General features: G+C 35.0%; 1 protein-coding gene across 2 annotated transcripts in view; it reads left to right on the forward strand.

Annotated features, from left to right (window-relative positions):
* Positions 1-30: 30 nt before the first annotated feature.
* LOC145674558 (ly6/PLAUR domain-containing protein 6B-like) overlaps positions 31-23,726 on the forward strand; it is a 99,426-nt gene continuing 75,730 nt past the window's right edge. Inside the window, exon 1 of one of the 2 annotated variants that reach the window (XM_081744732.1) lies at positions 31-704. The gene's annotated coding sequence lies outside the window, so the exon portion shown is untranslated. The remainder of the gene's footprint in view (positions 705-23,726) is intronic. The other variant, XM_081744733.1, reaches the window with a different exon arrangement.

Below are 23,726 nucleotides of genomic sequence, written 5' to 3' on the forward strand. Positions count from 1 at the left end.
TGCCAATGCGCCTTGATTAGTCTCTTCGACTGGTCGGTGGCTCTATGCGCGTTTACCGAAGAGCTTCCCGTTCTTTTTAAAGACGATTCAACAACCAGCAGACGATCAGTCGGTAGCGGGCTTCGGCCGCAAGAGGTTGTAGTGGCGCTGGCATCACCGCTACCGGAACGAAACCAGAAAGGTCGTATTGTTGTTTTGTGCTCATGTGTCGACGTTATTAAGAACATTTGCAACATTTTCCATTTATTCAAGTTTGCTCTAAAATTCGAGAGGGAAAAAAGCCAAAATGTGTGAAAGCAACGAAGTGTCTTCCAATATTGAAGTGAAGTGATGTGCAATTCTGATAATTATTATTTTACCGTGCGAAATCTGTATGAGAGAAGGGATGCATTACCCGGAGAGCAACATTTTAAAAACACCACCGCGGCATGATATCGTGAAGACAAACACACGTGACAGCTGTCTTCGTTTACTTTGAACTCTCTGAAAACTCGTGTTTTGTGTGCTTTGACGTGGCATCTCGTGTGTTATCTCGTACGACATACGTCTATTAATATTTAATTTAGCTGTCAATCTTAAGAAGAAAGTTTTAAATCACCTATTAGTGTTTTCAAGTATTGACAGTGTTTCTTACAATATTAGTGTTTTCTCCCTTTCATTTGATGTGAGTGGAATTCTGATAAGGAAACGTTCCTCTTCTGTAGGTAAGTAATTTAAAAACATTATTATTATTAGTAAGGTAATACACATTATTATTGCTAAATTAAGCCGTACGGTAATCTTCATTTATTATCACTTTCTTTCTCGTTCAACGTCCTTTAGTTATACCGTTTAGGTTAAATAAGACGGATTGTGAAATAAAGTAAGTGATTGTAAAATTATGTTTTTATATTCTCCCACCGGCAGTCGAATCCGGGACCACGTGGAAGAAACGTTTACGCAGTAGCCACTAGACAAAGCGGGAAGTGCTGTGGCAACTAAAGGAAAGCTAAACTAGAGTATATGACACATGTGAAGCGAAAAACGCATAATCTTGCATAATCTACGTATTAAAGAAGGTTTGGTGATTCCTTCACTATTCAATCAATCAGGAACGATTATATTTGATCACTTAGTTGCAATAATGAGCTATGCAAACACACCTGGTCAACTCATTTTGCGTTCCTTAAAGAATATCATTTTCTGCTTAGTAAGCCCACTTTTCAAGCGATCCTCTCCATTATGTTGTCAGAGCCCTTCGTAGGGTTGTACAAAAGGAAGAAACAGAAAGTTCTTTCCAAAATGAAGTAACTGAAATTAGTTTGTGTGTTATATACATGCAAGGGTAAAAAGATCACTTGATCCTCTTCTCAGAAATATCGCTCTAAATATCCAATTCATTCTGCCCTGAATGAGTTGCACGTATGTTTTATCGTCATATAGTCCCATTGTTGAATAACATTGAAAACACCAGTTTGGATTTCGTGTTCCAGATATGACGCAGGTCCATGACGAGGGAAGGGAGCGAGATAATTTGTAGGTACTGATTTTAGCTCACCTCACATTCTCGACTGATTACACTTAAAAAAAAAAGCATATTTTCATCTCTACGAACAACTGGAGATTCAATGGAGGCAAAGGTGACTGATTTCTCTCGGCTACCCCTTAGCTATGGGTGTGATATGAAGAACTGAGTACTATTTATTTTAAAACTAGATGAAATGTCATTTTTTTTGTCCGTACCGGGTGGATAAGATTAATGAACAATTTTTTATACTAAAAAAATGAACGAATTAAATAAGTAACGAGAAGATAAGTTCTTTATCCTGTCCTGTTATGTAAGCCATTGTAACAAATATGTGATGATGGTTGCATACAAATGAGGAGTTTTACAAACTCCCAGAAACATGCATAAATTTTGAGCCTTGTACCAATCCTCCCTCGAGCCCAAAATTGAAAGAAAATAATTATTAAATCTAGTTATTTGTTCATTAGATCTTCTTACACGATTAGATTTTGTTAAAAATATATTTGTATTCAAAATTTGGCGAAGTGGGCAGCCCTCTAGACGGTAAACACTAGGGGCACAGCCAGAACCCAGATTATGATAGGTGTATCATGAGTTTATTATAAACTTACAAACATTTTGTAGTATAGGGAGAGGGCAAACTAACTTTTCATATTTGAAGAAGTTTCACGGTTAACATAATCTCCACTTCAGAAATGATTTTTACTATTTTCATTTTTATTGCGTTAATTTTTTCTGCGTTACTTTATGTGTGTGTCAAACAGACAGTGAAGGGTAAATTAACGTTTGAGAAATACCGCTTTGGTTTCTTCCAGAGAGGGATACCTCAACCATTTTAAGTAAAGAAAGTGTTGCCCCGCTCTCTTCCGTGACTCATAACCGATCGATATCACTATTGAGTGAGAAACTCCCCTTCTCTTCCATCCATGCTCTCTATAAATAACAACACAACTGCTCCCATTTTTATGAGTATGTTCGTGAACAATTACCTTTATAGCAAGCAAAGGTGCGGCTAGAATGGTTCCACAGTATTGTTAACGGCAGCTCCCTACGGCCGTTCCCTTAGCAACCCCTCTAATTCTGCTTCCATTTATAAAGATCGGTCTAGTTGAAAGGAAGACTGGTAGACATTATGTAGAGACCAAGGGTGACATCTCAAGACATTGCGAGAGCAGAGAAAATAAGAATTTAAAGATAACGGAACCCAGTAATATAAAAGCAGTACGCAAAGTTCTTTCCTGGCTGCATTGTCACCATGCTCGCCTTCTTCGCAGAAGACCTGGGTTCAATTCCACGTGAGAACTCATATAGTTCGGATTCCATTTTAGGCTGTAGGCCCACGCGTCATATAGCCTCGGTGCTGGCAGGAGTGCTAAATGACAAACCAACAAGAAACAGTAATAAGTAGAAAAATAAGAACGCAAATGAATACGTTGAATGTAGATTGAGAATCTTTTACACTCAGAAAAAAGTAAAGCAAGGAGTGTCTGGCACAAGGAGTCTCTGGTTCGATACCAGCCATGTGAGTTTAAAGTGGATAACATTATGTTCATGAATTTTCTCGGAGTTCTCCCGCTTCGTCCCACATTCTCATTCCACAGATTATTCGATAACCAACCACTATCATTAATCAACCGTCTCCTTTAGCTTATTGTTTATAAATATGAGACGTAAAACTTGGAAATTTTATTTTATTTCATTTACTACAGGCAAGATTTTTTTTAAATGTCTAGCGATGGTGGGGGAGGAGAAAGTATGGTAATCGTGAAAAAGAAAGTAATCGAATACGAGATTTAAACAGATTTACACCTTCCATGTCCCCTATATATGAGAGAAGTTTTTTGAATGCCTTTTTGTCCTGATGTATGCACACTCTCCTGGAGGCCGTACTGTTCTATCTAACCACATTAAATTTGAAACTTAAGTTTTTTTATATAATTCTCCAGGCTTTCTGTTTCGAAATTTCGCCGTACCCTAATAAAAAAATAAGGGTAGTTTACTGAATACTGAAAATCAAAACTTGAAATCTTCTGAAAAAGAGCTGTAATGATTTTGTTTACACTTTATCCATTGAAAAACAGCTGTAACGATTTTGTTTACGTTTCATTCATTGAAAAACAGCCGTAATGATTTTGTTTACATTTCATTCATTCAAAAGTAGCTGTAACGATTTTGTTTATATTTTATTCATTCAAAAACAGCTGCAGTGATTTTGTTTACATTTCATTCCTTCAAAAATAGCTGTAACGATTTTGTTCATATTGCATTCATTCAAAAACAGCTCTAGTGATTTTGTTTACATTTCATTCATCAATATTTCGTTAACAACCCTATTCTGTGCTATAAGTCATTTCAATCGAAAAAAAATCGAGAAAAGGTATTTTATTCTTACGGTTTAGTTCTTTTCGGACGATTTTCTCAAAAGCGACTCAGGTGATTTTGTTTATATTTTATTATTATCCCTATACTATTGCATAAATCACATCTTAAGAAAGTATCCACAATGTGTAGTTTACTTTTTGGAATGATTTTTTTTATTTTGTTTTGACTATTTCTTTAAATGCGGTTCATGTTATTTTGTTGATTTTTCATACATTAACATTATATTAATATCAGTAATATATGGCAAACATTATTTCTCATGAATTTATCCGCAAGAGGTAGTTTATTTTGGAAGTGAGTTTTCTTCTTCCGAAGTTTGCCGGAAATGCCTTGCAATTTTGTTCGAAATTCACAAATAAAAGGTTTCAGTAATAGTTGCAGCTTAGCATGATTTAGTTTACGGAAGTGGAGCAAGAAAGTTTATTGCGGTGACCCATACTTTTTATTTATCTCATTATCGTACTGAGATAAGAAAATAAATGGAAATAAGAACAACTCGTAGGTTGAATCCAACCAAGAATATAGCCAATACAAAAAGATTATATTCATTAAAAAAAAGGATGTTTCTTCAGTTAAGCCCTCTTTAGAGATCTAACATTCGCTTTGTAATGAAAGCAAACTCTGGTACTGGCGGAGATGAACAGAAGCTTAAAATCTTAATTGACATTACAGAAGAAGAATGTAAATAAAAGGCAATTGGATGAGAAAGGGAACAAAGAAGAAGAAGAATGTGACAAGAGCTACTAAATCAGGATTTAAATGATGACGGTTAACTTGTTCCAAGTTTCCCCTTCATTTCATATTTCATACCTTATTACTCCCAGCTGTCTTTTAACATTGGTCCCTCCCTGCCTTGTAGACATCGCCATCGCCAACAGAAGATATTTCTATGGCAGGGTCGCTTTTCATCATTATAAGAACAAATAGGTCTATTTATATAATCAGCCGACGCTGATGTTAAGAACATTTCATAGATTATGTACTTACGAATTTGAATGTCTACATACATTTAATATACATAATAAAACATTTTTATTTCAAAATGTGGACATCTATTATTTATTCATAATGCGAAGATGTTTATCTTGTATTAATTCATTTCATCTTCATGTCATGGTGAAGCTAAAATATAAGGATGCACCTTACAACTATAAGAAGTCTTGGTGCTTTTATAATCATGTAATAAACAGGGTGTTATTGATGCAATTGACCGTATTAATCCTATTGCGATAGCTATAAACAATGAAACTTGGTTAATGAAGTCATATACCGTGCTGTATATTTGTTATATTTTTATATAAAATATGTAATATAATACCGCATTAACAAAGATACCTACGATCTTTATGAGTCTATTTGTAATCCAGGAAAACAAAGCTTTGTTACTGAAGGGAGCAAGTACTCAAACAAAGATTTTTTTTTTAATGAAGATGTTGCTTTGCTTTTCTATCCCATGGACCGTAACGGAATCTTGCATGAGCTAATCTCAAACATTTAAAACAGGTTTCTTTAAGACACCTCAACGTTCATCTTTTACTTCCAACTGTTTACTTGGTAATTATATCAAAAGTAACGAATAATATTTTTATACTTCGTGGATTATGTCTATACACTGCAGAAGAATAGTGTATTAAGACAATCAAGAAAGTATACTTTATCTTGCTGAATACTGAAAATTATAAAGAAATACAGGGTGAGCCAAAATGATGGGCCCGATTGCAGAAATTTATTCTGAGAAATAGGTCTCTGAAAATCTTAAATAAATTTGTGAAATCGGGTCCACTATTTTGACATACCCTGTACATTTGAGAAAGCATTGTGAGAGATCTCAGAGACTCAAAATTTGCATTTAGCCTCTTAATGCGTGAACATGGAAACAATCTATTTCCTTACAATCATTATTACGTTCAAGCAACGATACAAGAGAAGAAAACATGGTGGTGAAAAAAAAATCGAACTCGAGATTGCATTAAATTTACATTCTTAATGGTCCCTACATACCGAATATTGTATATCCGTCCGTTTGTTCAGATGTGTGGACACTCACTCAGATGTCATACTGTTTAACGCATACATACCAAGTTTTAAATGAAAGTTTTTCGTAAAACTCTCTAGGGATGGTGTTTGAATTTTATTACTATTCCAAAAATAAGGGTAGTTTAGTTAAGGCTTAAAACGATTTTCTTTCGAATTTTGTATGTTAAAATTTCATTACAATTCTATATTCACAACCCTGTGGTACTTTCGAAAGTATTTTTATAGAGGTAGTTGCTGAGTACTTCAAATTATATGCCCGTAGCGAAACTCCCTTTATAAACATTGTTGCTTGAGTACCTTAGGATTCTGAAACGTTTATTCTTGGATAGCGCACATATTAGATCCTAAGTGAAATCTTGACCCAACTAAGGTAGCTCCCATAGGTTTTGAGCTATAGACCTTTAAAATTCATGTTTCACGTTCTTGACTACTTCGAAAGGAAGCATTTGTGCACCCAGGTTGGTCTATATTTTTGTCTTATCTTGGTATCAGGAATCATCTCCCAAACGGTGTTGATGTTCTTTGAAACAACATGTGGTTTCTCATTGCTAATGTTATAAGGTTGTATAAATTACTTCCAGGAAAATATTCAGAACGAGTAGTTCAGTCTGGGCTGTAACATTCTTTTCTTTCGTTTTTCCTTTCTCTCTTTTTTTTTTTTTTTTTGAGAGGGGTGGTCTTAAACGCGACTTTGCAACTTTATTGCTATTTTATAAACAAATATTTTTTTCATTAACCCTAATATATAGCTTAAGTCGTTTTATCTTGAGCGAATCTTTAAAGTTGTTTACTTTCGGATATGAGTCTACTTCGGGTGAAATTTTCAGTAAACACCTTATATATTTCTTCGTATTTCACAAGAACATGTTCATTGATAACAGCATTGTAATATAATAAATTTAAGAACTTGGAGCTAATCATATCTTACGTTAATAGATTTAATCAACATTATTAAGTGGTTAAATTGAGAGCGTGTTTAATCTCTTCGGCGGCGGAGCATTCTTTTCTATTTGCAGTGGCGGATTTCCCTCATTTTTTTTGTCTAATGTTGAAACGTTTCTTCTCTCATTTTGTAAATTCATGCAAAAACAATTATACCCTAATTTTTTTTCTTAATTTCATCTACAAGTTTTTAGAATAATTCCGCGTCACGAGATGTCCATGAAGGGCGTAATATGACAACATTTAAATCGTATTTATTATTGGAATATATTGTGAAATGACTTGCATATATTTTCACATTGATTGTGTTTGTACTCTCACTTTATCAATTTCTAGTATATATTCGGACCTAAGAGGAACAGGAATGGAGAATGGCGGAAACTTCATAACCAGGAACTTCATAAATTATATCACTTACCAAACATTGTTAGGCCATCAAGTCTCGGAGGCTCAGGTGAGCTGGTCATGTAGCCAGAATGAAAGAAAGTACGTACCCTTTCAACGTTTGGTTAGGAATCCAATCAAAAAATCTTCATTTGGAAGACCTAGATGCAGATAGGAGAATAGTAATAAGATGGATCTCGTAGAAATAGGAATAGAAATTAGACACTGGATCCAGTTGGCTAAGAACACAAGTGATGTGAATGCGGCATTGAACCTCCGGGTTCCAGAGGACATAAAGTTATATACGTATATACTACAGCACTAAAACAGAGATTTAGATATAAGATTTAGCTAAACTAATGTTATCCACGAGATTCGAAAACAAAATATCGTCTCGTTTCGAATTTGAAAATGTGTTTTACGAGACAAGAAGCGAGACGAGACGAAAAATTTCTTATCTCGTGGTCAACACTACTCCTTAACCCACCAAAAACTGTCTTTTCCAAGAGATTCTCAGATTCTTCAAACACATTTCATTGTTAATACTAAGATATACAGCACACGACTATCAAAAAACGTTTCCTTTTTGAGGTCTTCAAGAGACGCATTCTCGAATTCCATAAAAAAATTAAAGAGGAAATTACGTTATCTTACTGTATAGATTGCTTTTGAAAAATTAACAACTATTCACTTAAAATAAAGTATTTTAGTTAATTATAAATGTATATCAATAACATTACACCAATTGATTTTAAGAAACTTAGAATAATAACCCCTTTAGTATATTTGAAATGTTCAGGAACTTCGTTTAGTTCATAATCTTCCCAAAGACAAAGTCCAGTTTCAATAGGATAATGATAAATATATCGGGAATACCACAGTTTTTATTAGGCAAAATATTCACACTTGTTATTGCCAAGTCCAAACTAGGGAATGATGAATCCATACTTAAATCCGCGCCCTGCTACACACTTCATTGCAATATTGTCTATCTGCCCTAAAACATTCATAAGTATGAGGGAAGTTATTACAATCATTGTCAACATCAGGCAGTCAACTTTCAGTAATTGCTATTACATCATAGTTACAATCAGCAACAGAATGGGAAAAAAATCATCACACTTAGTTTGAAGTCCACACACATTTTGATACCATATCCTAAGACCTATCATGCTTAGTATGAAAATTAATATTATCCGTAAGTTCTTCATGATTGCACAATTTGCCAAAAAAGGTCCTGTAAGAATTCCACTGGGCTTTAAGTAAAAGTAACATCTGACCAATGCGCAAATCATATCACTTTTAATAAATAGTACTGTTATAGTTGTATCATTACCCTCGTCAGACAAATTATCTATTATTTATTAAAAGTGATTTGCTTTGGTCAAATTTTATTTTTAATAATTACTTGGTTAGTGTGTCTACAGAGTTTCACAATAGTTAGTTTTTCACAAATATTATACGGAAAATGAAAGATTCTGAGAAAGATTCTGTGTTGGGTAAAGAGAAAACCATATACCTTGGTTTAACTTCAAGAAAAGTCATTTAGGGGTGGCTTTGCGAGACGTAATTTCATTAAACAAATATATGTTAATAGTTGTGAAAGTGAGTGAAAGGTAGCGATGGAACGAGCTCATAACATTCAAAAAGTTCAATTAAAGATGATTTTGGAGCAGGAAGTTCTGGATGTTCAATAACTCCGAACTCACATAATCGAACCCCTAAACTGTATGTGTTTGAAATATTATCAGAGATTTGTGTGTTTTAAATATTTTTCTTTCTCTTCTTTTTCGGGAAAGTGGGAGACGATATAATCATACTTTAAGCAGGAGAATATGGCATCTGACAGAATAAGCAGGAGAGAGCATCTTCTTTTTATTGTCCTTTAACGAGGAACAAGTTTACTCTTCTGCGAGTGCTTGTGTCATTACTTGCGTCACTAACTTTCTAATTGAGCATGCGTCCTCTTGAATGTCAGTCAAATGCAGTGTTAGCAAAACATGGCTTAATGATGTGCAAACTTGAAATTGCATCGCGCCGTAAACCTTGAGTCGTAAACAGAAATAAGAAACAAAAAAAAAAAAAAAAAAAAGAGATGTTGGAAATCATCTAAGACTTTGATGAAGCGTACAGAGTGGAAGATTGGCAGAACTTATCCTGTTTGTATTACCCAACGGTTCTTCTGATACTTAAAGACTTCTTGCATTCTCAGGAGTAATTAAGTTTCAGCGCTGTACATTTGTAACAAAACAGAGAGAGAGAGAGAGAGAGAGATAACAAACAGCGCATATTTTTAAAATCTAGGAAGCATCACCAACAGCGTTGCTCTTTCTTGAAATACTTCCTTTGCGTTAAGGTTAATTATCTTCGTAAGAGTCGCTTAATATGTGCCCAGAAAAATTCTCTCTTTTCTCTAACTTTTTTTATTACAGTATGGTGACTTCAGTATGCCTCTCGTTTTCTTCTTCCACGTATGTTATGTTAATCTAAACAAGTTTTCTTAATTTTTAATTGTAGTTGGGACGTGAGTTGGTTTCTGGAGTTCATGGTTAATGTTACTAAAATGACCCAAACTTTGAGTAAAATTTTGAGAAAGAAATCTCTCATTTTGAATTCGTTTTCTGACCTCTGAGACATCTTTTCTCTTAGTTTCTCTCATTCTGCTTAGATGTTATACTATCTCTTATGATAAGTAGTAACAAGGACATCCCATGAAAATCCAAGAATACTAGTATTGTAGGGACTTAAAATGTCATATTTTATATCTAGTTTAACTGCCGGATATTTATTTTTGTAGTTTTACACGTTAGCTGCCGGCCAAAATTAGCTAGTTGGGCTCCAGGCGCCATTGATGCAGTATTATGCAACTCTTACTTAAATATTCATTCCTTGTCATAATCCTCCTCCCATAAAGTTAGTAAGCAAAATTTTTTTTTCACAGGCCATTAGTTCCAGTATACTTTAGTGCGCCGTGTTGGTGCCAAAGCACGAATAATTAGGTTTAGTTGTGAGCCAACAGCTGGAAATAGAGTCATAAACTCAATATTACAATGTTGGTCCCGTCGGACCAACGCGGCGCAGTAGGAAATTTCACTGATGGGCCCAACGTGTTTAATTTACTTTTCTTGCATATTTAGTGTTTATGACTCCCTTTTTGTTTGTGATATTCTAATAATGCACACATATTAAAAGCCTTTCCCGTAACAAGGTGGTTATGTTGCTTCCCTTATTCCAACAGTCAAAAAAATAGGTATAGGTGTATCAGCTGTACGTTAAAATGTTTCCCGACGGTTTCTTCTGGAAACTTCATCGCAAAAACATTATATATACAGATTTGCCACCAAATGATGCAAGAAGAGTAACAGAATGAGTTACAGAAGACTACAGAATCAGTTATGCAAGAAGACTATTCTTTAACACTTTCTTACAGCTACTGTGACTGTTTGAAATTGCCTCTCTTCTGATCTGAGATTGAAAGCACCAAAGTTTAGGAAAGTTATTTTATGATATGATGGAGGAGACATTAAACAACAGAAGGGTAGAGGAGGGAATGCTGACTCAGATTGAGGAAAAAAATAACACCATAAAACAGTATTCCCCTTCCTTCTCCTTCGTTTCGATAGCAACTAATGTACATTTTCTCTGGTTGATCACGTTTTAGTTACGACCTCTTTTACGCTTCCAGACTTTTGCTCTTATAGCTATTCATATATTTTAATACTACTCCCCGGGTAGTGAGAAATTTCTGTATCGTAATGGAAGAGCTGAATAAAGATTTCATTATTATTATTATTATTATTATTATTATTATTATTATTATTATTATTATTATTATTATTATTATTATAAATTTATAACACAGAGAAAAGATCATGTCTGTCTGATCAATGCACTATTACCTTCTACGACTGACAGTTCTATAACAAAATGATTTATGTATTTGTAATATTGTTACGTTCCTGACACCGAACCAAAGACCAGTGGCGGATATACAGGGAGAACGATGACTGGCTTCAAAGTTAGCTCTTTCTTTTGTGCTCACTTAATTTTGCGATACACAGAGCCTGATGTCTGTCTGCCAAGTAATAATCGTTTAATGATTTTTCCCACAAATAAGATAGACGTAGACCGTTCACGTCTTGTAGGGCTTCAATCACAGATAGCACAATATAAACTTCCTTTTACCTTCCACTACATGGTATCATTTTTACTCATACTAACTTTGAATGTTATAAGTAGTGCTCTCAAACGGGTTGGGTTGGGTCAGCTCGAATCGGGTTACGGGTCGGGTCAGTCGGGTCAGCTCGCGTCGGGTTGGGCTATTCGGATCAGGTTGTCGGGTCGGGTCAATCGGGTCAGCTCGGGTCGGGTCAGTCGGGTCAGTTCACTTTGGTCAACTGAGTTTAGGTTGAGCTTAAACTCGGCTAGAATCGAAAGCTGCTGTTTTTCACTAGCTTCCTAATTAAAAATAGCAATTTTCAATTGATTTTATACAAGCCATAAATCTATTTTGAACACTTGCAGCTAGTGTTTTTATGATAAATGTTTATTTTTGTACTTGTGTGTACTTTAATTTTTAAATGTGGAAGATTGATTTTACCAATCGACTGCAATATTAATATGATTATACCAATCGACTGTAATATTAATATCTACGCCAATATGGAGTCCGGATTTAGCACAAAACTAGAAGTTGTTCAAGCAAGGCCAAAAGAAAGATTGGATATGGACGACCAAGCCCAAGCAGGGCCGCGGTAGCTCAGTGGTAGATAATTCATCTCTGGTGCATGGTGTCCATGGTTCGATCCCAGCTTGTGCTAAGTGGGCTTTGTGGTGGAGAAACGCCGTGTAGTGGGTTTTCTCGAGGTTCTCCTGTTTCCTCCCACTTTCTTCATTCCACCATTGCATTCATTTCTCATGGTCACCATCTCCTTTAGCCTCGGTGCAGAATCGAGGGACCTTAAACTGAATATTTCATTTTATTTCACCAAGCCCAAGAACATCGATACAAGAATAAGATAAAGATTGGATATGCAAGACGAAGTGCATAGTAATCTTGCTATTGGCCTTGTTTTGGTGATCACGAAGTAGCGATTAGCATATTTTCTTGCTTTCCGTGTAGTATGAAGGACCATAATCAAAATCACACTTGGTCTTCATTTGTACCGATTAGGCGAGCATTCTTGGCTCTTGTATAACATGAAAGACCACTAAGACTACGAAATGCAGGACCAAGACTTGACTGTGCAAGACAAAGAATAAGACGCAGTATTGATGACCAAGACCCAGGGTGCGAATTGTTTGAATATCATTTGTTCGGCTGAAAGTGATGAAATAAAATTAGTACTTTATAATTAATTATCATACTGTATTTTTAAATTTTAAATTACAAAATTCATTTTATGTATCTTCTTACTTGCAACTATATATACTGTAAAATACATTTTAATTACCGAGAAAGAACAATCAAAGTGGTGCAGGTCCCGGAATCATAAGAACCTATTTTGGAATGAAAGTTGAAGGGTTGGAAAAATCACAGGTGTCCTCCCGTTTCCTCAACCCTTATCATTGTAGTTAAACGATTTCTTTTTGTCTCCGCCAAGAGACTCTTGCTACTGCCTTCCGAGAAGACCCCCTGCCGTCCGAGTAGGTGAGAACACTGACCTTGAATAAAGATTTCGTCACATAGAACTAAAGCAAGAAAAAAAATAAATTTCTCCCACGTCGGACAGTGGTATCAGTTATAAAAAGAAATAACCAAACCCCAAAAGTGCCAAATTTCATTAAGATGCATATACAAATCTCCCGCTTGATCTAGCTAGTGGTTAACGTGTAAGACTTCGGTACACTTGGTCCGGGTTTAATTCCCAATGGGAGTGCATTTTGGCGTTTACCCAGTGTCGTAACCATAGTGCTCTCAAACGGGTCGGGTTGTCGGGTCAGGCTTCTCGGGTCGGGTTGCGTCAATAGGGTCAGCTCGGATCGGGTTATCGGGTCAGGTTATTCGAGTCGGGTTGTCGGGTCGGGTCAATCGGGTCAGCTCGGGTCGGGTTGTCGGGTCAGGTCAATCGGATCAGATCACGGGTCGGGTCACTCCTGTCGGCTCGGGTCAGTCAATTCGGGTCAAGGGTCGGGTCGGGTCGGTCTTCAACCCGACCCGACCCGACTTGTTAAGAGCACTAGTTATAAGTGTACTAGGAGCTGTAATTTGAAGAAAAAAAATATTTCTTGATTTATATTTTCTCATTTATTGAATTTGTAATTTGAGTTTTAGTTTGATAATATATTTTTATATTTTATTTACGCCATTTATTAAAACAAATAACACGTATTACTATAAATAACACTAGTATATTTAGCCTAGGTAATTACACATTTTGTGTAAATTTACAGAGAAAAAATACAAATAATATAGTGTCAGTGACAAATAGCCTTCTCTGATGTAATACGTTCTCGTACTAGTTTTTGTTGAGAGCACTAAATAAAATATTTACATTGAGAGCTGCAACACCTAACAGGTTGTATCATATAACAATAGGCCATTGACGAGTCTGTCGTTTCACAGTGTAAATTTTGTTGTTTTGCCTACATTGTTCACACCAGATTTTGTCTCGTTATGACAGAGAATAATTTCTGATCTTCGCTTGTAATTAGAAAAATCGATTTGAGCATCATGGTGCATGATGCTTGCTAGAACAACACTCTTGTCCTTCTTAGGTACCACATTTTAAGAAAGTTAATCACCATGTGTAAGGATTTAAGACTTGGAACCTGGTAGATAATTATTAAATCCGATTGGTATCCAACACTGAACTTTGGTAACAACTCATTAGTCCAAGATCACTGCTGGAAAATCATTTTTGATGCAATCTGATTGGCTGATTACGTTTAAATCTTTGTTTAACATTTGTCGAAATTTTTGAGTAAAATCTTTGAACCTTTGAAAATTTTTGAACCTTAATATGGTCATTTACGCATACGGAGAGACAAGCAGAACCAATCAAATTTACAGAAATATATATCTGAGTTCTATAGAATATTCACCATTTTTTTAAAGAATTCTCAAATTTAAAGGGTGGTTCTGTGTATCCCTACAAAATTTTAAAAAGAGAGACTCAATATACCCATGCATTTTGAAACAGAATGAATTCCTGTACTCAAATATATAACGTGATAAAGGATCGCCAAAAAAGTTAAATTACGCCAATAACTGACCACGTGGTGAGCACATGACTATATATGTATCATTTCATTTTTTTATCCATAAAAGGGAACAAGCAGGACCAATCAAATAGACACAACCATATATATATACCCAAGCTCTAGGGAATATTTACAAAATTTTGTTTAACAATTTCTAAATTTAAGGATAGGCGAAAGTACCCCTTTCAAAATTTTAAGACAGGACCATCAATGTACCTATATTATATGAGAAGATATTGATCCCTATACTCAACATATAACTATACAAGGAAATTAATCTTCATCAAATAGATTATTCTGATCAAATGGGCTATTTTGTTTACACATAAAAGAAGACGGACTAACCAGACTTATAGACATGCATATCCTGGTTCTATATTGCCATACCAAGTTCTTAAATTTGTCAATTTCCAAAATTTAAGGCGAGTGGTTCTATGTACGTCTCCCAAACTTTAAGGGTGGCCAAGGTACTCCTACCAAACGTCAAGAGGGCCTTGACTTTTATGGTGCCATACCACTTGATCGAATTACGTAACGTCTCTCAACCAATCAAAGCCAAATGAGCCATAACAGTGGCAGAAAGTTTCCAGTCTTTTAGAAACAGAAGTTTATTAGCTTTGTACTCCATAGTACTTGACTTTAACGTACAATGATAGAAAACAGGAAATGAACATTCAAAAAGCCTGTCCTAAGGGAATGCAGTTTTATTAATTCTCTGTCTGTTGTACATACATTGAAAATTTTCATACCAATTTTTGTACAACTGTCAAGAAAAATATCCAGGATATGTCAAAAGACCTTACTAATATTGCCCTTCATGGGCAAGTGAAGACGCAGTGCCTTCTTTTCTCGTCGCCTAAATTCGATTCCCTGTTAGTAAATGTATCTTGGATACAAATCCAGATAGTGGTTCAGATACCATTTGAGATAATATGTCACATAACTTCAATACTAAAAAGGAACGTTACTGAAATAAATCAATTAATGAATCATATCAGTACATTGTGGTAGTCCTCTAGCTGCAATGCTTGGTTCGGTACTGTACTGCAACTGCATATGTCAAAGGCGCCATTATCAGGAATGTTGTGCTATACTCTTTAGATCTAGTCACGCAGTTGAAGGTTTGTTATCCCAGTTGCAATCAGACCAGACGCTGTTTTGACTCCATAGCTCCAAACATACTCAAAGGAGGATAGATCATTCTAGGTAGTAATCATTCAAACCAGAAAAGCTCATGCATGGCTGTGAGAGCTCATTTAATAACGTGATTGGAATGTTAGTGTTGCAGGTGGCAACAGAATTGGATGGGTGATATTATGTATATGCGTTGAATTGGTCAATAATTCTCATGTGAACGTCGCTGGCTTCCCATACAATAATGATTGTAGTTGGTTTTGTATGTTTTACCGTATACACTGTGAATTGTACACTCACTCCCTCGATGTAGTACCCGCAAACGATCATCAATTGCAACTTACTCCAAGGCTACCCTGGTTCTCATCCCTAAACATAATCTTCCATCGATCATAAATCAAATAACTACTTCTTACAGGATATCATATAGGCTAACAATATGGTGAAGAAGTTCGAGTGAAAGACCCACAAACAACACAGTTTCTCGTGATTCTGCGTTCAACAAACTGTTATGCATTTTTTTAAGATAATATTTTTTGTTACGACATTGGTACTAATCGCTGTGGTAGCTGAGTGACCAGCAATACTAGATGCAATGTTCTAGGTATGCATTCAATGGCCCTGCCTTCCGGAATAGACCTGACATGTGTGTATGCTACTCAGACGAACATTGAAATATTTATGCCAAGACCGCCTACACCTTCCTTACATTTATTGTGCTTTTCAGTGGAGAATTGTCCGCAAATACATTATGAGACCTTGTTCAGACTCCATTAAGTTGGCGACTGAGATCACCTGCATGGTTCTAACATGTCTCTGATGCTCTTCTAAATTGGAATAATAGCATTTTGTTATAAACACTGGTTTTGCACATTTCTAATTTTACCACTACTTATAAGTTGTTTCCACGACTATTGTTTGTTTTGTTCTCTGTTCACGGCATGGCAAAGTTGACCATTCCATTCATCAGCCTCTTATCAGCCTAAATACAATATTTCTGTATCACTTCCTTCCAGATGTTCAGTTTCAATTTTCGACTAATATACACGGAATAAGCAATCCTCCCTTGCTAAGCGATGAAATTCTAGAACAACTTTTCATTTTCCTGGGTGCGAATTATAAACTCCAAAGATAAATATATGTATGAACAGGTAGATTATATTAAATATACCACTTTCTGTAATTTGTTTATTAAAAAACTGCATTAAGACATTCTAAATGTAACAAAACTCGAAAACTTTTCCGTTTTTCGCTTTAGAAGTATGTGGAGAGTTATTAAGACTTGGCAGATAAAATGCATTTCTTGGAAAATGCATACGATTAGCCTACGGGGACTAACTAACAAAATAAACTCTGGTGAGAGAACATCAAAAGCTTTCTCAAAATCTCGCTTCTTTGGAACATATATTCACGAATATAAGATTTCATTTTTTATTCCCCCATGGCTTTCAACGTTCAGCAAGTTAGAAACTTACACCCAATTAAATTATGGAGGAAGAAAATGTGATTTATTATTCAAAACATGCACCCATCTCCTCACTAAGAACTTATGTATGTTGATTTTGATTTTTGTATCAATATCTGGTTACAATAAAACACCAAATCCACAGTTCTTGTCATTTATAATCTCTTAGTTGTGAGGGGTGATGTTGAAGAGAAATAGACCACATATTTGCCTGTTTTGTGAGAAGTCTTTGGTTCGATACGTCATGTGAGAATTATGGTAGATAAACACGGTCGTAGGTAAAATAATGATCAAGAATAATGCTTCCATTTTCCTCCATTTATTGCATTAATTATTCCACCATTCGTCTTAGCAACTGAGGTACAACTTTAAAGCTTTCATTTATTTATTTAAATTAGTAACACACAATTGCATTATGTCCTCATTACCTCAGGCTCGAAACTTATGTTTTCGATATTAATTCAGAAAATTAGCTCAAAATATGAATGCAATGCTTTGTTTTTGCGAAAGAATAATACAGAGAACAAACTGTTGAAAAGTAACACAGAAAATTTGCAAACCTTGTAGCATGTTTTGTTATTTCCTGCTTTATTTTCTAAATATAGTAAATGTATGTCCCGGTTTCATGGTAGCGCAAATCAGTAAAACGTAACTCTGTACACACATTATTCTATGCCATTACATCAGTCATTAGAGGACAATACTCTTAAAATAGAAAAGAACAGATGAAAATTATATTTATAGAGAAATTACAAAAGGAGAATATTTTGGATAAAGTACAGCCTCTTTGCAAGAGACGACCAAAATGAATTATGAAGTGCCAGCTGAAATCTCCGTATGAACTAAGATTGGAGAGTGTACTTTTCGGGAACGAGAAGTTGAAGATTATCCTGTAGGTTAGATGTAGTCAACGACCGTGTTCTACTAAGTGGACCAATAACTTCTGAGAGGTAGCCCAAGGTGGTCTGTGTTATATTGTCTCTATCGACAGCTCTTGTGGTTTTAATTCTCTCTACTGATCTAGTAAACATATAAACAAACTAGTGATTTCTGAAATGACAATAAACCATGAACTCTTATCAGGTTGTCCAGACATAGTCTAGGCATATTCATACAACAATTATTTGTAACAGTATTCAGGGATATAAGGCAGCACTTTTTCGAATTTATTTATTTGCCTTAAAGGTGAGTTGCTTACAATATTAAGTATTTTTATTAAGATTCGTGCTGGCATTCAATGATTGTTAAAGTACACAATATATTTAAAAGAAAAAAAGCAACTCGTACCACAATTCAAAGAGCGAATTGTATACTGAATTGTATATAATTCAAAGAATAAAGGATACCTGAACAACTCTCTTTGCCATGGTAAAGATAACTAATTTGATTTGATTTTGAATTTAGCGTTCCTTTCAGTAGCGAGGCTATATGAGACGTAGACCAAGAGCTTAACGTAGGATCGGATTATCATAAGCTCCCACTGTCAATCGGAGGCAGGTCTTCCACTAGAAAAACGCAAACGCTAACATTTTATCCACAAGAGAGCTCATAATAACGATAACAGTAATACCTTTATTGGGATGATAACTTACGAACATCAATAATGCCTTTAAAAGCTATAGCAAAGTCAAAGTTAGAAATAATGGTATAATGACGGCAGAAAAGGGCAGAAATACCTATAAATAATTATTCACATATCTCAGGAAAGCTAATCAGAGGTGAGCCTACAGAATCGTTGATAACTGACCAGCTCTCGTTACCATGGTAACGACAATAACAACAATGCATTTAAAAGCCGCAACACAGTCGGCGATATCAAGACTGGAAGTTGTTAGGAATCCCTATGCATATAATATACTGTACCACGAACATGGCAATAGAATACTCAACGGTAAGCCTACTACATTTACGCGATTCACGTATCACAGACACACATGAATGCCAAACTGTAGAGAGAGCTCACTTTTTAGTTCGCTAAACACTTTTCAGTTCTTAGTGATTAGCGTCACAGATGAAGCCTATTTATGGAATTTTAAAATGTAGGTGATGCTCACAATGCAAGCTAAAAAGCAGCAGAGTTTCGAGTCTTAACAGCGAAGTACGAGCGATCACTTTCGTGTTACATGAAACTCACAACGTCACATTAATCTTTGGTCACATTATCTTTTCGAATTTTACTCTCTAAGGATAATTTGTTTCTTGGGTGGTTAGGTGGCAGCTCTATATACACCCTTTTACATGCCTATAATTCATTTTGTGTACGAATCTAAACATTATCGTATGAAACAGGGAATGAGATGAATGCACGGGTGAATGAAGGTGATGATTCAGAGATACTGCGTAAACCCTACATATACAAGTGAGTGAAATGTGAGACAAGGTTTTAATAACGACACTAATATTCATTAACGTGGTTTTTAGAAAGAGAAAAATGGCCTGTTGAAAGTCATTCAATCATCTGTGAAGTCATTCAGTAGATCTACAACCAAAAATGACATTTCGGAGCCATGAAAGGTGTAAATATGTTGCCCAAGAAATGTGTAAAGTTATTGCAGTCTCCAATTCGATCTTTTCCCCAGGCACAAAATTTTCCCTATTGTCGAAATAAATAAAGAAAAAGAACACTACAATACTATAAAAAATGTAGTAACTCATTTATTTAAATTCGATACCGATACATTTATTCAAAAAATCATTAAATATTTCTTTCTAAGAACGAGGCTATGTAGGATGTGAAACGAGTTCACACATCTTCAAGAATGCAGACTGAAACCATGACTATGTAAGAAAGAGAATTAAAAAGCTGCAAGTACGTGAAAAAAGAGGAGAAGAGTCAAGATTGGATAGACGGGCAAAGATAAAAATACGAGGCGATTTGAGGGCGAAAGATTGTAAAATAGAGGATTTCCAGAATAGAAAAAAAAAAAGTATAGGAAAATAATTGAATACGAAAACTACGACCCCATATAACATGGAAAAGGCGAAGACAAAGAAGAAGAAGACTGAAATTCTATATCAGTAACTCTACCCTGAATTTGGCTTTTAAAAGGAGAAAACAGACTTTGGTAAATGAACTTCGGGACCGCCTTTCACGAATTAGTAGTTTACGTTTAAAGTGTTAATACTACAAATTGGAGAGCGCAATGGCCAAAAATACCGGAGAAAAAGCGTATTAAAGTTTCCGACTCACCATATATTTGTTATGATGCGTAAAGTTGCGAAGTGACGGTGTGGCAGAGTGAAGAGTATCTACGGTTCACTTCCAAAGGGTCCCGAGTTCGATTCCCGTCTCTTCTTCTGTTTTTTTGCTTTAACCAATAAAGTAGGCACTTGTAACTACAAGTAAAATATTAATTCACCATATGTTTATAATACACAATACAATAGAAATGTTCAAATTAGTTGTAAAATATTTCAACGTTCCATGTCAATACTGGATTTATGCTATAACCAAAGAGAATATCCCCTCATTACTCTTGTAATTCCCACACTGTACAGATATAGACACGAAGCGTCAAGAACATTTTTACACGACTGTGGTAACCAGTGCCTATTTACGATTTGTTTCGGGGGGGCTTTGCCGGAAAATGTGAAAATTCTGCAAGATATTTCATATACTTTACTATAGTAAGTAAGATTTCGGGGGGGAGGGTTAAGCCCGGAAGCCCCCCTTAAATACGCCACTGGTGGTAACAATAATATAACACGTGATATCAATATATTTACAGTATAGGTTGCATTCCGTTGCTAGTTAATATGAAACATTGAAAGATTTTACAACTGATTTTAACATTTCTGTTATCTTATGCACTATATACATATGGTGAATTAATATCTTACTTGTGGTTACAAATGGCTACTTTATTGGTTAAAGAAAATAACAGAAAATAGTGATCTGAGCGGGAATCGAACCCGGGACCCTCTGCAAGTGAGGCGTAGATACATTCTGCCACGCCATCACTTCGTAACTTTACGCGTCGTATCATATATGTCGTGACTCGGAAAGTTTTAAGACGGTTTTTCTCCGCTACTTTAGGCTATTTTGCTCGCCCAGTTTGTAGTATTAGCACTTTAAATGTGCACTATTACCTCGCGATAGATTGCCTTGAAGTTCATTTGACAAAGTCTGCTTCTCCTTGTTAAATGGAAAATTCAGTATTCACTCATCTGCACTGAAGTATATCTTGGATTAACCATTTGCAATATGAACAAGGAATTGAACATTGTACTTAGTATCATAATTGCCACTTCAAGTGCGAAGGATTTGGAGCTCAATCCTCGAACATTATGGATTTTTTCTGTGTTGTTTCATTTCCTCTAACACCCCGAGTTATTGTTCTCCAACAAGTCGAGGAATAAGATTTTCTCGTTTCGTCCCTTAAATTTGTAGAAGTCTCGTATCGTTTTCATTCTCGATAAATCATTTCTCGTCTCGTCTTGATTCTGGAAAAAAGTTTTTCTCATCTTGTTTTGTTATAAAGGGGATTCAAAAAAAATTGCACCATGAGCCATAATGTTTTTAGTAGTTGCACTAAAACCATGAAATTTTTGTTTGTATGTGTACTTCTGTTATTTATGCTGAAGTGTGGCAAATTTTCTTCCTGTATTTACAGGTACGTGGAAAATGGATAAGAAAGTATACAAATACACCCGCCAACGGTCGGCCATTCAATTCTTGTACAAGACTAGCAATTACTCAGCCACATCAATTCGACACAGATTGCTTTTTTTATATATTGGGATGAAATATTGGACCGTAGTAATATCTAGTAATGCGTACAAAGGTTCCATAGTTGCGATTTCAGTCTGGTGGACAAAAAAAGTACGGCAGACCATCAACTACAGTGAACTACTTTAACAAAGATCATATTTGCAAATGTCCAACCACACGACAACTTGTTGAAAAAACTGGGTTATCTGTGGCTAGTATTCTAACATTAATACAGTCTTTAGGTTACAGAAAACTTTTTACCCATTTGTGCCACACCTGCTCACAAGCGATCGGAAACAAATTCACTCTGGTAATCACACACAACAGAAAATCAGAAGTATGGGATGGGAAATGGTTCATACACCCCCTTATAGTCCGGAACTGACACCATCCAATTTCTTTCTATTCGGTCGTCTGAAGGCCCATCTTCGTAGTAGGAAGTTTGCCATTTACAATATTTTTTTGGTGATATAATGGTGTAATAGATAGTGCCCAGGGTTTTACAGAAGTGCATTTACGGTATCGGAAGAATAGTGGACTAAACGTGTCACAACAAATGGAGAACATGAAGGATATATTGAGTAAGATGCGCATGTACACGCATGCGCAGAAAAAAATTGCGCGTATACTGTAACTCTAGAATTTTCGCAATTATTTCATTTTCCTTATGTTTATGGATAAAATTCAGTTATTAGTATGTGGAGATAATAGAAAGCAATCCATCTAAGGATATATTTTAAAAATATTTAATAAAATAATAAAAATATAAGCAAAAAACAAAATTATGTTCGGTTTTGTGTATACTGGCAATAATGTTTTCAAGGAAATTTTTGCAGTACCTCAGCACAATTGTAGAGGAAATGACAGGATTGTGTAGTGCCCCGCTATGACAGCTGTACACTACAGTTTGTTAATTTCAATTTATGTTTTATTTGTTGCCTTGTTTGTTCGCATATTCAGTTTATATTATGTGTTGTAATTATTGATTTAATTTTAATTTCTTAACGTTTATGAAAAGTTACGCTTAGTTTATATCTTGTTTTTTAATTATTGACCTAACTTTAATTCTTTCAAGTTTATTTAATATCTACCTTATTGTCAATCTGTACCCAAATTTTCATGTAGACAGATTACGTTACAATATTCAAGTTGGCGGAAAATATTCAAATTATGATACTTGCTGAAGAAGAAAAGAAGAAAATTTAATTATACACAACAAAGTTTGCTTTTTAAAAAAATAATAAGGATTTTCATCAAAATAAGATATTTGATATTTTCTACAGAACTGATAAGTAAAATCGATATTTATTTTTAACAAGTTGTTTACAAGGTAAAATCCTAAATCTTATTCATTAAATATTGTATATTTGGTTTTGTGAAGTGCGAAATCATTAAAATGAAGTATCACTAGGAAGGCTAGTGATTTGGGGATTTCTAAATCCCAAAACTCCACTTAGCCACTACAAATGATAATGCTTATAATTTAATATATCAACATATTCTCTTCAAAATTCTCAGTATTTATATTAACCCTTAAGTACTATGGACGAAAATAATCACGTAACTTCTATGGAACGGTCTGTCAGACCGCATTGTTGTTTCACATTTTCTGAAAAGTAATTTTATTGCCTATTTTTAAAATGATATCCTACATATCTTAGTGGCTTATAGAAAAATAAAACATAGTAATTTCACGATGTAAAAAAAATCCTTATATTTTTAAAACAATGAGAAAAAAAGAACATAGTCAAAATTTGCCACAATGCTTTCATTGTTATTCTAAAATTGTAATTGTTGAAATATTCATTTTTTTTCTCCGTTTCTATGTAGTCAAAATAACACTAATTTAAAACGCACTGTTCTTATAGATGCACTGAGAATAAAAATACAGTAAAAACGGTGAAACAAACATGGAATTTTAGCTTTTTGAAACGTACAGGAAGGTACTGTTATAGTTGTAC

The sequence above is a fragment of the Thermobia domestica genome, chromosome 17 (assembly GCF_964235325.1).
Source record: "Thermobia domestica chromosome 17, izTheDome1.hap1.1, whole genome shotgun sequence".
NCBI classification, from domain to species: domain Eukaryota; kingdom Metazoa; phylum Arthropoda; class Insecta; order Zygentoma; family Lepismatidae; genus Thermobia; species Thermobia domestica.